A 19,244-nucleotide genomic window follows, 5' to 3' on the forward strand; every position below is an offset into this window, starting at 1 on the left:
CTATGTATTAATAGACCTCTCTGCATTGAATCATATCTGTTATTAACCTCTGTCTCTCTTCCACAGCATGTCTTTATCCTGTCTTCCTTCTCTCACCCCAACCGGTCACAGCAGATGGCCACCCCTCCCTGAGCCTGGTTCTGCCGGAGGTTTCTTCCTGTTAAAAGGGAGTTTTTCCTTCCCACTGTTGCCAAAGTGCTGCTCATAGGGGGTCATATGATTGTTGGGTTTTTCTCTGTATCTATGAAGCGCCCTGAGGCGACTTTTGTTGTGATTTAGCGCTATATAAATAAAATTGAATTTAATATATTCTGAGCTAAGTTGATCTATAGTGTTACATCATATTCTATAAGGATGTTATGTGTTTGTAGACTTTCTGCCCAGTTTGACCCATTTAGCAGAAGTCAGCCTGTTTAAGGCTCTGATGTCTATTCTGTGTGACTTAAAGCAGTTATGACATGGTCCGATTTTCTCACCCAATAAAGGAATATTTCATATATCAGTCTACTCTTCATTCTATCAGACACAGTTATCACACCTCCTACATTTGCTTTTACACATATATGTAAGCATTGAGCCAAATGTAATAATGCCAACATACTGAAGGAACAAAATTTGTCTCTTATATATGAGACATCTGTATACACACTGTCACAGATACTTGTCTGTGAGTGAAGTGATTAATATAATAACTATAATATTGGCCATATCATATTTACACTGACTTTAGTCTCATGAACAACATGAACTGATTGTGTTATTAGGCAAGTATGATATGTGCCTTGGAGAACATTTGAATGACTGCATTGAAAAAAGCAAGAAGTTGCATCAGACCAGTGGATCAAGAGGTAGAGGATCTCTCATCACCCTACTCTCCAAAACAACTGTCAACTCAGTGATTGATGCACTTGGCCATCTCCTTCAAGAGAGCATCGCCAGTGATGTCCAGAAAGCTGGGATGTTTTCTGTTCAGCTAGACACAACCCAAGACATCACAGGTTATGATCAGTGTTCAGTAATCATCAGGTATGTTACTGAGTCTGTGCAGGAGAGGCTTGTCTCCATAGTGAGGTGCGAAGCATCCACGGGGCAGTACTTTGTAAACTTGCTTTCCGGAGTTTTAGAGCATCTGAATCTAGACAAGGCCATGTGCATTGGGAATGCATTGCATGCCGGGAACTCCTGGCAAAACAATCCAAGTACCGCATCAAATACAAGCATTTGCAATTGCAGCACCGCAAAACGTTCATTCTCCGGTTCCAATACCTTCTTGTCTTTTCTTTGCCGCACAAAAAAGGTATGTACAAAACGACGGAGAACAATGCCGGTCCGTACAAAGACAGACTCGACGAAAAGACAAAGAAAAGATACGAGGAAAAATCAAAGGAGTGAAAGGGTCAGACCCTTACGAGCACACAGAGGGACAAAAGACGTTAGCGTGCTGCCCAACTTTCACCACGCTCAGATTTATAATTATACGCTTCTTGGAGTGAGTGCATACACTCATGAAGTTTAGTAACTTCAGCTCACTGCAACAAGCCCAGGTAGTTTACCGACGGATGGGTACAGGACCTTGAAATGCACCAAAAGACCATCGTACGAACAAAGGTAAGTTTACCTTTGTTCGTCTCACAAATTGTCGTCATAAAAACACATTCGTTAACCGTGTATTAATATAACCTTTGAGCTCAACGGTAATTAATTAGTAGTGGAAAAATAATTGTAATATTTGAGCCATTTCTGCTGTCCAACTACTTCTTACAAAATACATTTTTAATGTTAATTAGATTTTTTTTACGGCATAAATAAAGGTTCTATAAAAGTCACTGCCACAGACTGATTGCGGCTTCTACCTTGTTACACTAATGTTGTTTGTAGCTCAGTATGACTTTATGTCATCCATGAGGGATGCATTTGACATATGTTTCACATATTATAGCCCAACAAGTTATTTATAGCAATTTAAATACGAGCAATCAGTTTCTTTGCAAATACCGGAAATCAGTTTTTGGCAGACAATCACTTTTTGGCACAACACCGGCTATTGCAGTTAATAATACAGCAGCTTCTTGCCATTTTTTGTGTTTCTTTTTATCGCTGTGTAACTGAGTTCAATTGAAAGCCTGCATGCGCTAGTACCGCTTGCCAAAAGTTCCCAGAATCCTTTGCGATTTTATCCATGAATGACGTCACATTTTTGGTGGGCCGGTCTCCAGTCAAAATGCCCGGGCCGATTTTTTGTCCCAGTCCAGCCCTGCCTGCCCTCCAGCACTATCCACAGCAACCCCTCAACAGCAACATTGTACCCATCAGGTAAAGCATCGGCTACGTTTGCTTTGCCTTGTTGCCCATATTAGATTCTTGATGAAAGTGTGTTGTTGTTATTCAGCCTGGTTCAATGTGCCCCTTTTTAACTTTGAGCACCCGCCCCTTTAAACCTCTCTGCACAGCCCTGCCTAACAGACCTACACCTTAGTTCACAGATTCACTTTGTCTAAGGTTGATTTCTGGGATTTCACACAACCCAGGATTCAGATCGTGAATCCATGATGGGCTTGGATTTACATCATTATAAATGAAATTTGCTCTACTTGGAAGCAGCCGGCCCCGCCACTTTTGACGGGTTGTGTGAGACTTTAAATCATCAAACTGTAAATTATAAATTTAAATTGTTATTGATCCTTTACCCCGAGTCCTAAAGTGTAGATTTATTTTCTTACTCTTCTTATATTTATTGTTTGTTTACTTGCACCGCTGTAACTGCAGCCTCGTCGTCTCGTCTCTCTATATGCTGGACTGTCTGTAGCGGAGATGACAATAAAGTTTACTTTGACTTCAGCAGCGCGCAGGCGCACCGAGGGCTCTCGCGCTCACTTTATAGAATGTAGAAAAAACATGGGTGCAGATTATAAGTCTGTATCATAATATCCGTTTGTTGTTTTTATTTTGTTTTGCGAGTTGGTTATTAGATGCCGCTCCAGCCAGCCAGAGACTCCCCGCCGCCCCGCCCTCTCCTCCCTGTGCCGCCAGCAGCAGGCGCACCTCGCAAACGGAGGGCGCCCTTACTCCCAGCAAATGGCTGATAGAAAACCGATCGGTGCCTACGAATTTCCCAATATGCGCTGGCATGACGTCGGGGAAGCATGGGTACGACCGATTATTTTATTTTTTTCTTGCCCGTGATGCCCCCCCACCACGATGCATTCTATTGGTTTGCACACTTACACACACCCAGCTGTGGTTTCCTGTTTTGCTGGACTCTGGAGAGCCCCGCCTTTAACGCTCTTCTCTCACAGAGAGCAACAGAAAACTTGGAAAAACTCCAGATTGACTGAACTCAGTTCAAAGTTACCTTGACACCTTTAGATGTGAGACGTAGTGATGGTCCGCTTGAAGCTGACGCTCCGGTGCGTGTGTCAGAAAGATCAACGCGCTGCTTCAGAAGCACCGTGTCGAGGCTTGATTCGTTTGGCCAGAGTCACGTGATCAGTGACGTCTGAAGCTTCGTTTAGAACGTACCTTTTTTTAAATCGAACTTTATTGAAACACAATGAGTATACAACATACAAACAGATGAAGTTTACAAAAGAACAGAACATGAACATACAGAACCAGGAGTAAAAAAAAATATGATATGAGTAGGCGAAAAAATTCAACATATAAATATTGTTCTGAGAGGCTTTTTGTTGGTTGAGTCTGAAATTGATTGTATGTACAATTCATATCCTTATAAAAAGGCAGAAATATGGTGTTTTATTAATAAACTTACATTCATGGATATAAAATAGCTAAAAGTATTAACAAATATTTTATAAAAAAACATTTATCATTCTTCCTGGGGAACTTAAAGAAACAGAATAAAACATTTTCCCATCGTAAAGAAAACTCCCTTAAAATATGGACAATAACAAAACTGCTAAATTCTTCCAGAATCTCTGTGTAGAGGAACCAAAAGAGATGTGCCACAGTTTCTGGATGATCCCCACAGAAAGTTCAATTAGTATTTATGTCTCTTTTAAATGTTACCATATAGTGACTGGCTGGGTCACATTTATGAAGAATTTTATATGAGTGACTGAGGCAGATATTGAGCTGTCAGTGTTTTTATATAACATTAAAGTCCCTGAGGGTATGGCACCAAGCACCATTGAGAATTCTCCAACACTGACGGGAAAATTATATAGTGTAAGGAATTCATTGTAAGTAAGTAGTACTCCCTCGTTAAATTTTAAAACTTAGTAGCGGCCGCCATTGTTGGCAGCTGAAATTTGGCTGGGCCGCGCTATGAATTCTGGGATATGGTGGGCCACGAAGGACACACCCGACCCATCCTTCAAACTCGGGGGAATGAAGGACGCATTTGAAGGAGTCGAGGAATCGGGACAGCCTTCGTCGCCTGGCTGTGACGTCATCGGCCTTCAAATGCGGCCTCCGGAGGATGCAGCCGACGTTTTGGGACACAGCTTGTGTGTCTTTGTTGGTCATGTGACCTCCCAGGGACTACACATGGAAACGAGCAGTTTAGCTCAAATCTGGCAGGTTTCCATCGTCTGTTTTTGTCCTGATGTCCATGAACATGAACACTGTCCCTGTCAAACACGTCCAGATCATCTGATCCAGTGTTGTTCTTCTTCTGTGGTGTTTGTGATGGAGCAGCAGCTGCTGATCCTGATGTCCTCCACCAAGGGGGCAGCAAATTCAGCTGACTGTCATCATTTATTAAAAAGATGTAACAATGTGACATAATGCAATATAATAGTGTCAGTTACACATTGTGGGTTGCACTGTGGCCAGAATGGACATTACCTCCTGCCTAATGGAAGCTGTCAGCCATCCTGCAACCATGAATTAGATAAGCAGAAGTGAAGGGATTGTTAACAACAATTTAATAATAAAATGTAATGTGATAGTTGCACTTTATTAGCTCCCCACAATCGTATGAATAATAACCATGAATGCACTGCATGCTCATAGCAAGTTCTTTAGGTTTAAAGTGAGATCCTGCTTTAAAGGGCGCTTCATCTGCTGGGAATGACATGTTTCTTCTAGTATGTAAGGCTCAGCCCATCTTACTGGGACTTACTTTTGTAGATCCACATGCTCTAAACCTGCTGCTCCATGATTGGTGCAGAAGCTTTAAGCTACTATTAACAAATAATGACCATGGACTTAGTTGTTACTACAATAACTTATCATTGAGCAACTTTTAATTTTACTTGTAAAACTATGCAAGTAGAATTGAATGGGGCACAGTGAGCTGAGCACAGGCCCACTCTGTGACACTCAGAGGTTTGTGGATATCATACTGAGAGTATTGGACACAGTGCAGCCAGCTTGCAGCCACTTTCCCACCACTTTAGCACAATGTTTACATGAGACTCAGCCACACTAATGTTCCTGGGCAGACATGTGGTGCAGCATGGCTGATGGCACTGTACCTGCAGCTGTCATGGACAAGAACCACTCAATACCTCACCCAAGCCAAGCCTGTGCTGATGTTGTGATCTGAGACCGAGACACTAACCCAGGATCATGATATGATGTTGTGAGAGTTTCACTAAGAATTAGCTCTGATTACAAGATTTCAATCTATCGTAACTCTAATTTGTATTTACTTCAGTTTGTTCATCTTGGAGCTGTGTGCAGCTGAGGACAGTCTTATTATTACCAGGTGAGGATATGTAACAGCCACAGTCTGTAGAGATGATGTCACCATGGAGTGGCGATGTCACTGGAGCTGCCAATATGTGCTCCAGCCAAAGCTACACCAGAGGGTTGTGCTGTGTAACAGGTTGGTGCAGGTGGTGTTATCTACATTTGAACATTAGGCAACAGTCTCATGAAGACACTTTCTATTGTTCACTAAAGACCAACAATAACAGAGACAAAGGGAGAGCAGCAGAACTAGTGCTAACAATTAGCACTGCTAGCCTGCCCACCAACACCAGCTAATGTTATAAAAACGATGATCAATGATTTTGCTGTAACGGCTCCAGCTGTCTGTGTCAGGGACACGTTGGAGATGAAGTGAGTGATCCAGTGACAAAGGTTTGGAAACCTGCAGTCAGCTGAGACTAAAGGAGTCACCTGACCGAGAGACCAAATGTTTCACTGAGAACGTCCAGATGAACAGAATCAACCTTTGGGATAATCTGTTCCACACATCCATGTTTCACTTACTGCATTATATTTCCTCATTGCTGTGCACACAGGCCTGTGGCTTATAACCAACTCCAAGTTCAGACTCAGAGGCTGCTGAAGCTGTTTTCTGGAACAGAGACGTGTTGGATATAAAAGCAACTCTTCTTTATGTGTCAGCACTGAGGAAAGGAGCAGCTTCGTTTCTAAGTGTATGAAGGACTGTAGCAGTGTGTGTGTGAGCTTTATTTCACAGACAGAACCATGTCAAAAACACAACTTCAGGTAAAAACAATACAAAATCAAAGAGTCTGATCAGAAGGATTAAACAGAGGAGTGTGGGACTGTTTTTAACAGACAGCAGGTTAAGCCAGGCTGGAGGAGTAAACTGAGCCTCGGTGTGAGCAGCAGTGTGTTTGACAGGAAGCTGAGATAAACAGTCTGGAGCCCATTTAGTGCTTCATATGAAAGTGTGAGGATTTGAAAGCAAATCTAAAATCAAGCAGGAGTCAGTGTGAGAATGATTTGTGCTTTTCCTCAGTCAGATGCTGGGAGTTTCAGTTCATCCATGTTCAGCGTGCTGTGCTTTGTGTAACAGGAGAATATGACAGTATAAATCAAGTCTTCATGTCACTGAAAGCCTCCACAGTCTGCTATGGAGGTGCATCAGTTTGGATTTACAAGAAGAACATTTCTTAAACCTGCCACAAGATGGCGCTCCAACAGAAGGGATGTCCACAGTGTAACACAGACACACACATACTGTGTGAATGTGTGAGTGAATGGGCTTTCAACACAAGGCTTCTGCTGCTACCTTTAATTACATAATTAGCTAACAAGAACAAACTGTTAATTACCACCAAAGAACGGCTCCAGATTTTAGCTGCTGACCATTTTGTGAAACGTTGATTACATCAGCTTATTGTTGATTTTTCAACCTTAATATCAGCTGCTTTAAAGGAGCCTGGTTCCCTCGCAGTAACAGTTTTCTTCACTAGATGCAGTGCAGGCACAGTCTGTGTTTCTAAACTACACACTAATGTTCATTGTTGTGCAGCTAAATCCTCCCTCTGGATGGGAAGAATCCCTGTCAGGCTTCAAACACCTGGCTTGGTGTTCTGGAGCTAATGTGTCACCTGTGAGGACTCTGAGATGAACACACAGCAGACACTTCAGTTCTCCGTCTGTGTGTCCTCAGTTTCCCAGCATGCCTTGGCTGTGGTGGTGGAGGTGAATGAGGGGGAACATGCTGCTCTGTCAGCACTCAGGTTTCATACCTGGTGATCTCAGAGGACAAAGCGGCGTTACAGCAGCGCACGTTGATGAGACCTGATGCTCTGAACAGTTCAGACTTCAGCCTCACTCTGAGAAAACAAACGACTGACTGTCAGCAGCAACTACACCTGCTCCATCAGTGACGGAGAGAAGAACTGAGACTGAGAGACATACAGCTGCAGGTCAAAGGTCAGAAACGCCCGCTCTTTGTACGGGTCAGGAGTTAGTACTGCAGAGGTCAGAGGTCAGCTTGCTGACAAACCATTTGAAACAGTTTGGAGCTAAAAGCACAACAGCAGAGGAAAGAAGAGACACTGCAGAGATGATGCAAAATATTGTGTTTTGTTCTCAGCTGTCAAAAAGTGTAACACACGTGTTCCAGCACAGCCTTTGTGTACTTTCACTTCTCCATACTGTCCATTGGAAATCCTGTTTGTTACTTTTTGATTTCAGTCCATGTGTCCAAAGCAAACTTCTGTCCCACACTTTCTCTGCTGACTCTTCACCGATGCTCAGATGATCTCAGATGATTTCACCAGAACTCATCAAAATTCGGGCTCCACAGAAACCCAGACGTCACTAAACAAGCGTAACAAGCAAAGTGAAAACTGGTCGTTCAGCTTTATTGACCAAAGATAAGCTCACATGTCACCTCATGACACAGACACTTATTTCCACAGCATGCACGAGGACTGACAATAAGTGTCTATAAAGCCACTTCTATCTGCCACACCTGTGCTTCTGTCATGGTTGCTCTCCTCTCACTCTGTCATTTATCCACAGTCTGCCTCCCTCTGCTCCGTCAGCTGACGTCCTCTCTACACCACCTGCTGTGTTTTATCCTGCAAAAACACATTTAAGAAGCGTTGCACCGAGTAACGGGAGGAACTGCTATAAAATCCATTTAAAGGAGGTGGTGCTGAGTGCTGTGACTGGGGTCCCACCACTGACATCACGGGTGGAGGACATGTTGGAAAACTGCTACAAAGTGCTGTGCAGCCAGCAGAGCTTACAGTCTGTCCTGTGTGTCATACAGGCTCTCACACTTAGTGTTTCTGTGACACATTGAAGAGAAGTTTGTGTTGTTCACAGTTGTGCTTGTACTGAGTGACAGCTGACATGACCTAACAGGAATAATGTGTCTGTGCTGAATGAGAAGTAACACACAATGAAGTCTTGATGCATCTCAATCATCCAGGAAAGTGAGTCTGTTGCTTCTGTTCATCTGGACGCAGCGTTTTGTGGGAGAAACGTGTCGTCATCATCAGGTGACGTCTTCAGTCTCAGCTGCAGGTTTCAGTCTTACAAACAGGACATTTGCATAAAGACTGAAAGCAGCTGCAGGAACGATGGGCTGGGAGCTCCGTTCCTTCATCTTAATTATGCAGATTCTCAGGACCATTGATCAACAACCACTGATCCATGTCCATGAGTCCCATTCACAGAGATGTGGGAATGGCTGCAGTCACAGCATGTAAGATGGAAATAAATGAGAAGTATTTAGCTGAAGTGGATTTGATTTATGTTACTTCTTTTTTAACTTGTAGTTCTACATTGGAAGATTATTGTGATATTGGAATATAAAAATACATTTATATTCTATTATTTTCTCAAAATAAGCACCACACTCGTGGAAGCCGGTGTAGCCGCCGAAACGCCTGCATTTATGGAGACTTTCAGCCCCAGGTAGGCCAGTTATGGATCTTGGGATCCACATTATGTCAGCAGCTGTTCACCACCGTGAACTGTGTTCAAACAAACACGCTCACGCCTCACAGACGACAGCTTACAGTCTGTAGAGATAAAGTGACTTCGTACAGCCCCGTCTTCAGTCTTGTGGAGATGATCTCGACGCTTTGGTGGATGTTACTAGCTCCTGTGCAGTATTTTGTAAAGACATGATTATACCCCGTAAGCGCGTTAAAATGTACGCTAACAATAAGCCATGGGTCACTAAAAGTGTCAAATCCTGTTTAAGGAAAAAGAGACAGGCCTTTAAAGAGGGGCTGTTACCGATTTTCAGACAGCTACCAAGGAAATGAAAATCGAGATCTTGAAAGCAAAACAGACAAAAACCTTCTTGAAAGCAAATTTGCTGCAAAAACTTTTGGGTCTGCCTGGACTTGTATGAAAACCATAGCAGGGTTTCAAAATCCCCAGAGCAGCAGTCAGGTCATTTTAGATGTTTTAATTCAGACAGAGATTTTCAAATGCTTTAAACATGTTTTATGCTCGTTTTAGTTCTTCTGATTTCAGCGAGGATATTTGGGAACTGAAACAGAAACTGAGAGATACTCAGCACTTTATCATTGAACTCAGCGATGTTAAAAAGGCCTTTCATACAGTCAATGTGAACAAGAGCCAGGTCCTGATAATATTAGTGGCCGCCTAATTAAATCTTGTGCTGATGAACTCAGGCCTATATTTCAGGTTATTTTTAACAAATCCTTGCAAACACAACATGTGCCCTCTCTTTGCAAAGAAGCAGTCGTGGTTCCTGTCCCTAAATCTAAACGACTTCAGGCCTGTTGCCTCACTTCAGTTGTAATGAAAGTCTTTGAAAAAATCCTCAGAAATGTGATTATGAAGAGACTGAAGGTCAGCTGGATCCAATGCAGTTTGCATACAGGCCCAACAGAGGAGTGGAGGACGCACTTTTGACTTTACTAAATCTGATTCTTAAACATGTAGAGAGTAAAGGGACTTTTGCAAGACTTCTTTTCATTGATTTTTCTTCGGCTTTTAATACAACACAGCCCCATATTTTAATTAAAAGACTTTTAGAACAGTTTGAAATCAGGAAAAACCTGCTGGGCTGGATTTTAGATTTTCTAACTGACAGGTCACAAAGAGTGAGAATAAATGGGGTTCTGTCTGACCCAGTGTTCTCCTCCACAGGTTCTCCTCAAGGCTGTGTCCTATCGCCCTTATTATTCACTCTCTATACAAACATGTGTCAGGGCAGACATAAAAACAGGGTCATTATTAAATATGCAGATGACTCTGTTATTGTCAGCTTACTGAAAAAGGGTGAAACTAACCACGGCCCAGTCATTGATGACTTTGTTCAGTGGTGGGAGGAGTCTTATCTCCAGCTGAACATATCTAAAACAAAAGACATGGTTGTTGATTTTAGGAAGCAACAAAATGGGCACGGAGTCACTTTAATTAAAGGTCAGAAAATAGAGCAAGTACAATCATATAAATATCTTGGGACCATAATCAATGAAAAACTGAACTTTGATCAAAATTGCAAATCAGTTTGTAAAAAGGGTCACCAGCACCTTTATTGCCTTAGGAAACTTGTTCATTTCCACATTGACCAAAAAATTTTAACTTTGTTTTCTCGTTCTTTTATTGAGTCTGTTTTATCCTTTTGTTTGGTGGCATGGTTCGGTCAGACCTCTGTCACAGAGAAAAACTCTCTGAATCAGATAGTGAGATGGTCCAGTCGTCTGATAGGTGAGCCACAGTCTTGTTTAGCCTCCCTGTACTCTGAGCAGGTACAGAGGATGGCTTTATCAATCCTTAAAAATGGTTCCCATCCTCTAAGGGGTGAATTTCAGCTTCTTCCCTCAGGACGGAGGTTTCTATTTCCGAGATGCAGGACAAAGCGTTATAAAAACAGCTTTGTCCCCGTTGCTGTCACTGAATTAAATAAGAACTGTTTTTGATTCGAAATATTAAAGTATGTGTCACAGTGAGCTTTATATATTTACTAGGTATGTGTGTTTTTAAAGGGATGTCAAATGCTGTCATTTTTCTGTAAAGCAAATTTACCTTGCCTTTGGGTATAAATAAAGTTACCTTACCTGCAGACGCTGTGCGCAGAGGTTCAGGAGCAGAAGTCCCGTTGTAAACATATCACGGCAGACCCGACGATGTTTGCATGAACGCGCTTTTTTTAAAAGTCAGGTCAAGGCTCCAAAAGCCCAAAGGCGATATAACAGTTTGTGTTTGCTACATGGATCATTGTAGTTCAGCTTTCCTTTGTTATATTTCTTTAAGAGCTCAAAATGTCTTCATTACATAAATAAAATGTAATTTTCTCTGTAGCACTTCATGGATTTCATAAGCAACACACTGTAGTTGTTCACACAAAGCATAAAGGTAAAAACAATATACACAGTGTTATCTTCATTTTAGATGTCACAAAGTATTTGCGGCTCCCAGTGTTTTCCCGAACCCTGACCCTTTGCGTGGAAACCGGGTCCAAAAGGCTCTTTGGGTGTTAAAGGTTGCTGACCCCTGCACTAGGCCCAACTGACACATATATTTGATTCCAAATACAAAAAATAATGTGTAACCTGCTGGAAGAATGTAGGAGGTTGAGACAGGATCTCAACACTTGGTGTCTGCAACAAAAGACAACAATATGTGGGGCGATCGTGGCTCAAGAGTTGGCAGCTCGTCTTGTAATCGGAAGGTTTCTAGAATCATCAAATAAAGCCCCACTAACCACTAGAACTAGAACTAACTAACTAGCACTGGACACTTGCATATTAGAGATTTCTACCACCATAGGAGGCGAGATATCATCCTTGAACCAGAGCATCCAGCCCTCAATTTCGGACATAAAAAGCGACGTGGCCAGGCATGATAACACTTTGACTGAACTGCAGGACTGTGCCTTGAACCACTCTGACACCATCGCCACTCTCCAGGCCACTGTGGAGCGTTTGTCTGCGGAGGTAAAGAAGTTAGATGAGAGATGTGGAGCTCTTGAGGCACTCCAGGAGGAATAATTTAAGAACTGCAGGAATACCAGAAGGCACAGAGGGACCCAAGATGACTGAGTTGGTTCACACCTGTTGGCGGAGGCGCTATCTCTCGAGGAGAAGCCACTCATCGATCGAGCACATAGAGTGAATCGCCAGCGTCCCAAACAAAGTCATCTTCCTCGGCCCATCATCTTGAGATTGCACTACTACCACATTGGTGAGGAAATTCTGATGAAAGCTGCAGAGAACAAGAACCTGATGTATAAGGGTTTTTAAAATAAACATCCTCCCAGATTTCCCTCCCTCTGTTGGAAACGCAGAGCCGTTAACTCTACAGAAACTTTTTTTTGGTGTTCTTTATTACATTTTTTACGGCGTCTTTGTCCGGAGAGCGCGTGGAGGTCCGACCTCCCATTGTCTCCCATTGTCTCCCATTGTCTCCCATTGCATAATTAATTACATAATTAATTATGTAACCATAATTAAATGGTTACATCATCTTTAAACGTCCACACTGATGAAGCAACGACAGGTTTGAACCCTCTGTGTTTAACATCACTGGGGCTGCGCTTTGACCATGATCATATCCTATTGTCCTGCACACTTCTGTTGCTTGTGAAGCTCACACACAAGAATTTCACCCCCATGTGCTGTACCAGTGTACCTGCACATGTGATGTGACAATAAAAGTGATTTGATTTGATAAACATTTATATCACAACAATTTGACATTTTCTGTGACTTTTCTGAATCTCGGGCAGATGAACTTCCCTGAAGTGTTTCCAGCTGGGCGTCGAGTGTTTGACCGACGCATGAAACGACGCTGCTATAGAGCACTCAGTTACTGTATTGGTGTTAGCGACATGAACATATCTGAGCTAACTGTGTGTTCCAGATGTGCAGCAAACCCAACTGTCCCTGTGTTTTCCTGCTGTAGACATTATCCCCATGATGCTGACGTCCTCTGGTGGGACGAGCTCACACGTTTATGGATTCAGATGCTAACTGGACCAGACTGGTGTCAACCTTTGTGCTATAGAAGCAAATCAAAGAAGAACCAGTTGAACCTGAGCTGTCTGTAGTGGTGACACCAACACCATGTCACCTGCACATGCTGACCCAGGGTCAGTGTTGAACCTATAAGCTGTGTCCTCACAGTTCAATATGTCCTCACTGCACAGGTCAATGACATCAGAGCTGTAATGTTGTTCCCGTCTCACTAAAACTTCTGGCATAAGGTGACTTTTCTGGGTGATTCCTACTCCAGGGTCACCAGTTTGAATCCCGCTGTTACTGCTGGGAACGTGCTGCTAAAGTGCCCTTGAGCAAGGCCACGTCCAGCTTATGAAGCCAACCCTGGGCTCTGCTTGCTGGCAGTGACAGAGTAGATGAAACAGCTCAGTGGATGCTAACTCACAGCTAACAGCGCTCTGTCATGGATAAGTGAAATAAAGCTGACTGACCCACAGCTGCACACAAACACCTCCAACACCTACAGGTCAGCAGGTCCACTGCTGTCTCTGATGGGCCCAAACTTTGCTTGTTCAGCGTTTGCTGCTGCTGACTTTGAAAATCACACCAAACATGGAATCAAATATATCGACTCAGCTTAGACTACAGAGAAGCTCGGCACTGCTCACAAAACTCAACACAAAAGGCTTTTTAAAGACAACAATCACTTTGACAGACACACAAACACGACTGAGTACAGAGCAGCTGCTGGTTTGAAGCCACAGAAATGTTCAAATGTTTAAACACACTGCAGCGTTGCAGCCGTGATGCATTTGTGCTGCTAAGGCCACACACTTCAGCTGCCTTACATTTTAGTACCAGTTCATCTCTGACCATGGCAGCACAGTCTTTCCAGTACAGTGATGTTGGTGGGGACAGTGGGGACTGATTGTTCATTGGCTGTAAGCCGGTCACATGGACGTTTAACTGGTGCTTTGATTGCTCTGTAGTCTGTTGTGCCTGTGAGCTGCTCCTAAAATGAGACAGATTATAATTGTCACCATTCTGTTAATGACTCTTATTATGTGCGCTCTCCTCCACTGTCACACTAAACACATTAAACCTTTATTTTTGTGTAAAGTCAGGATTTATTGGCTCTTCTTAAAAGCATCATGAAGTGCAAAACTCAGCAAACATTATACAAAAGTAGATTTAGAAGCTGAACTGAAAACATTTAAAGTGACAGTCAGCACAAATCCAGCTGACATCTCCATCCAACCCAAGTCTTCATTTAAAGTCATTATAACTGTGACACACGTTTGTTACAGTATTAATCCTGCCTGATGCTGCAGGGCCAACATCATGAAACAGGCTCAGCATTTATTTCCATTATGAAACTTTATCATTAAAAACAAACCATTGTTCTGCAGTCGTCCCAGGACTGTCGGTCAAACGTTCTCTCCACATGTTTAAGGCTGAGCTCACTTTATCGTCTGCCTGAAGGAGGAAAGCAGATGTTACTAAACATCACAATAAAACATATGAAATGGGTGCACATGAGGAACGTCTGCACTGTTAAAGCCATGCAAACATCTTCACACATGAAGCAGCAACACCTCTCAGTTTAGCAGCAGCTGGTAAAAGCCACAGTGATCCTGGAGCCTCCCTGAAGGACTCGTTCATCAGTAACTGTCAGGAGGACGATTAAACCTTCTGCACACGTCCTGTAGTTACACACTCGGGAGGAAAGACGACGTCCTCGCTCTGCAACATGATCTGTGTTTCATCCAGGACGCTCAAACACAGACTGGTTTCCAAATATTAGACGCACTGGTTCTTCATGCGTTTCTACCTGAGCACGCAGAGTCATTTCTACAACAGGCCTCCTTCACCTGCTGGTGCCTCTGTTTCTGTGTTTGGCTGTTTCCATCAGTGCCTGATGTTTGTGATCTTTGATCTGTTCTGAAGTCTCTCTTTGTAACACAAATGTTGTTTGGCTTCTTTTGCAAACAAGGCAAAAGAACTTTAATGGATTCATTTGCTGATCTTACTTTTCTGATGCAAAGCCGTCCTTTCAACGCTTTAGAAAGAAAACCAAACAATGTTTTTAAAACTTTCCCAAAATGTAAAAGCTATTAAAACCATAAACTTCTGCTCCTTGATCATGTGATTCTTCTTCTAGACTGTCTGTAATTGTTATTGCTGATTGTCAATAAAGTTGTTTTTTATAAGTTATGTTGTAAAGGAAGCTTGTGGCGAGGGAGGAGGGGCGACTAAAAGCAGGTTCATATAGTGGGAAAGTCCTCAGGTCATGTGAGGATATTTACTGATGCGTCAACACTGTCAGATAAAAGAACGGCTGCTGCATTTGTTCTCCCACAAATAAGTTTGGTGATGAGTAAAAGAATTACAGATGATGTGGCAGTTTATACTGGGAGCTGGTAGTGATGTTACTGGCTTGAACTGGGTGGAGGACGCACTAATATGCAGGTATGTGGTTTGCTGGGACTCTAGCAGCGTGCTAGTGAGCACAGGTGATATGTCTTCAGACTCTAGGCAACATATTGTTTTTGATATACTTCATTTACTGTATAGAATCAAACACAGAGGGATAGAAGTGGATTTCTTATGGCTCCCTGTGAATATCGGTGTTGATGCAATGAACAGGACGATAAGTTTAAAAAGGTGCAGCAAGAAGAAGTCGTGCAGGTTTGACTATAAAATACAGTGAAAGTGAGGTGAAGAGTATAATGAAGGTAAAGATGAAGGACGAGTGGCAGGCACACTGGGACAGAGACGGGAAAGGCAGATATTATTATACAGAAAACAGTCGTGTAGAAGAAGCTGCAGCAGAGACCAGGATGGAATCTGGAGAGTCAGAGTTGGTCACACAGGCTTGAATAGCACACTTAAAAAGGTAAACATGACACAGGAAGTGTGACTTCTGTGGACCAGAGCAGACGTTTGACGGGTTGTTAGCGTCGTCAGGATGCTGGATGGAAATGCTGTGCCTGATAGGATGATTACAGGCTGGACTTTGTCTTCCTGTTACAGATGGATCCAGGCCCTGGATGACTGCTGGACACACATGACCCACACTAGGCTGCCTTCATCCATCCTTTCCTCCTTCACTGAGACTCAGAGTCAGCATGTATGTATTTATCAGTGATTTGAATCCTTTCATTACAGAGTGAAGTTAAAGTAGACGTGTGAACACACTAATAAACACAAAGGGACACAACTACTACTGCATGATGGAAAGCTGAAGTATTACACAGCTTTATGAACCTCCTGTTATCCTGGTAGACGAGTACAGCAATAAATCTTTTACTTGAACATCTTCTGGCTCCAATAAGCTTTGAAATGTGACCATGAAGTCAGAGACACACTGACTGAAACCCACAGCTGTGACTGTGGATCACATCCACACACAGTGTAGCTGCTGTCTCTGTGTGAGCCTTTGCACTGCTGCTCGCAGCACCGTTATATCACTCAGCGCTCGCTGCTGTTATTGAATCCACTTTTTACTGTCCGTGCAATCAAGCTCCTCTGCAGAGCTAGAAAATATCTTCGAACCAGTTTATGTGTTAGGGGATCCTTTGCAGTTGTGACTGTTGCCTCTGTTTTTGTCCTTTGGTTCCTGGGAGCCTTTTACATTTCCATCAGCAACAAATATCTGAACAGGCTTTATTGTAGGAAATACAGGATTAAATAGTTGTCATTATTTATTAGATGTTGTTAAAGATGATCAGATGCTTGTTTAGTTTAATGCTGTGGCTTCAGTCAGCATCACTGTGCTGTATAGTTTTATTTTTCTGATCCTTCTGTTAAAGTTGCTGAATAAAAGCTGGTTGGTCTGCACCTCACCTCTGCCTCGAGCCTCCTTCTTTAAAGCAGCAGAGGCTCTTCATTCAGGTATCACAGCTCGAGTTGTTCTGCAGGAGACCCAGAGTACTGTCCTTGGTCCATAATGACATTAATCCTCAAAAATAGTTCTGGCATAATAATTGTGCACACAGTGTAAAACTGAAGAAGCTTCTCAGATGAAATGTCTTCAAGAAACTTAAAAAAGTCCAGACACTTTTGTTTCTGAGCTTCTTAATTCAATTCAATTTTATTTATATAAATCACAACAGCAGTCGCCTCAAGGCGCTTTATATTGTACAGTAGATCGCACACTTATAGATACAGAGAAAAACCCAACAATCATATGACCCCCTATGAGCAGCACTTTGGCGACAGTGGGAAGGAAAAACTCCCTTTTAACAGGAAGAAACCTCCAGCAGAACCAGGCTCAGGGAGGGGCGGGGCCATCTGCTGTGATTGGTTTGGGTGAGAGAAGGAAGACAGGATAAAGACATGCTGTGGAAGAGAGACAGATGAACCGCTGAGTGTTGTCCCGTCGAGGTGGCTCTTCTATGTTGTGCATTTATGGCACCAAACCACAAATGCAAAGGAAGAAAGGGTCGAGGTTGATTGGTGTATGTGCCCATGAGTATGAGTGTACACGGGTGTTTCTCTGTGTTAGTGACAGTCTGACAGAAGGCTGCATCCCTCAGCCTCATGTGGGCTGTGTAGCCCCTTTACAACTGCAGTGAGAGCTCAGACCTGTTTCTGGTGGGTGGTGGACTCCTCCAGGGCTTCCCCTGATTCCCCTTCTGCCACAGAAGACTGTGGCCTCAGAAACTCATATCTGCTTTTTGCAAATGAAGCGAACCTGTTGGCTTCATCAGCAGGGGCGGATCTAGAAGGGTGGCATGGGGTGGCAAGTGCCACCCTAAAATGATCCCTTGCCACCCCAAGTGCCACCCCAGTTTTGCATATGACAGTGTTGTTTATTAAAATAAGTTTAACAGTTTGAGCGTAGTTACAGTCAGCAGTGAATATAAATGCTAGAACTGGATATATTCCATAGTGTCCCCCCCTCCACATTAACAAATGGTTCAGCCCATAGCAGGACGGCTTTCTTCTTGTTTTCAGCAGCAAGTGATGCTTATGATTGTGCCAGAGCACATTTTGAACAACACCATGGGAATTTCTGATTTTACACAGGTGGGTGGATGTTACACTGTGGAAATGAAGGAAGGTGAGTGCTATTTTAAATGGTTGTAGAAAATGAAAAAACAGCAGGTGTATTGGCTGCATTTTTAGATAAATAGTTGTATCTGTTTACAAAATGTACAATTTATATTTGCATTTCAAGTTATAAACATTTACCCAACACGTCTGTGGTTTTTTTACAGTAAAAAATACTGCTAGGATTTTAGGTTCTTTGTGTGATTTCAGATCAGTAATAGTTACATTAATAGTAATAGTAATACTAATGCAGTATGTCAGTGAAAAAACAACTAAATTCAGTTGAGCTGAAAAGATACAAACAAAGCAAGAGGAGGAAAAAATAAAATGAAACAATCTGAGGGTGAAATACAAACGTAAACTCAAAGGAGTCACAAATGTCCGGTTGTATTTCAGACCTCAGAGGGTGAATCCAACAAATCATGAAAAATGAGGTTTACATGTTTGTTCATGACGGTGCAGATTTCTGACATTTTGTGTAATTTAAGCTGTAACAATGTGACTGTTTTCTAACAAAAACAGTGAAACTTAAGTTAGACTTGTGTTTGTAAATGAAGCGCCCCATGTTGTGTAGCTTTCTGGAGTTTATACTTATTGGGCTACATATGTATTTAATATACAGGCTGTACAGTACATAACATCAAAACTCACATGTTTCATGTAACTAAAGTGTGTAATCATGTGGGTACAGACAATAATTAAGTTATAGACTATATTTATATGAAAAACGTGCATACTTACTGCATTTGAATCATTTTAACCATATGTAACCACCTGCATATGTGTTTGGGGGGAAAAGGCTTTGATTTTGCCACCCTAAGAAAATTTCTCTAGAGCCGCCCCTGACCATTTCACAGGATTTGCATTTAAAGATGCAACAAGACTAAAATGGTTAGGGTCAGGAGGTCAAAGGTCAGAGCTCCTGTGGGTCTGAGGGCGGCCTCACGCTGGAGAAGGATGAAGGAGTCTGACCTGAGCCAGTGTTTGACATGAACACATCAGCACTGCTGTCAGTGAGCCTAACGACAGCCGTTAGCATCATTTCAGTGTTTCAGTCATAAAAACACTTCCTGTCACTGTGGT

This window comes from Diplotaxodon limnothrissa, linkage group LG3 (genome assembly GCF_057381915.1).
Source record: "Diplotaxodon limnothrissa isolate DT_005_m linkage group LG3, D_limnothrissa_male_GT1.1, whole genome shotgun sequence".
In the NCBI taxonomy this organism is placed as follows: Eukaryota; Metazoa; Chordata; class Actinopteri; order Cichliformes; family Cichlidae; genus Diplotaxodon; species Diplotaxodon limnothrissa.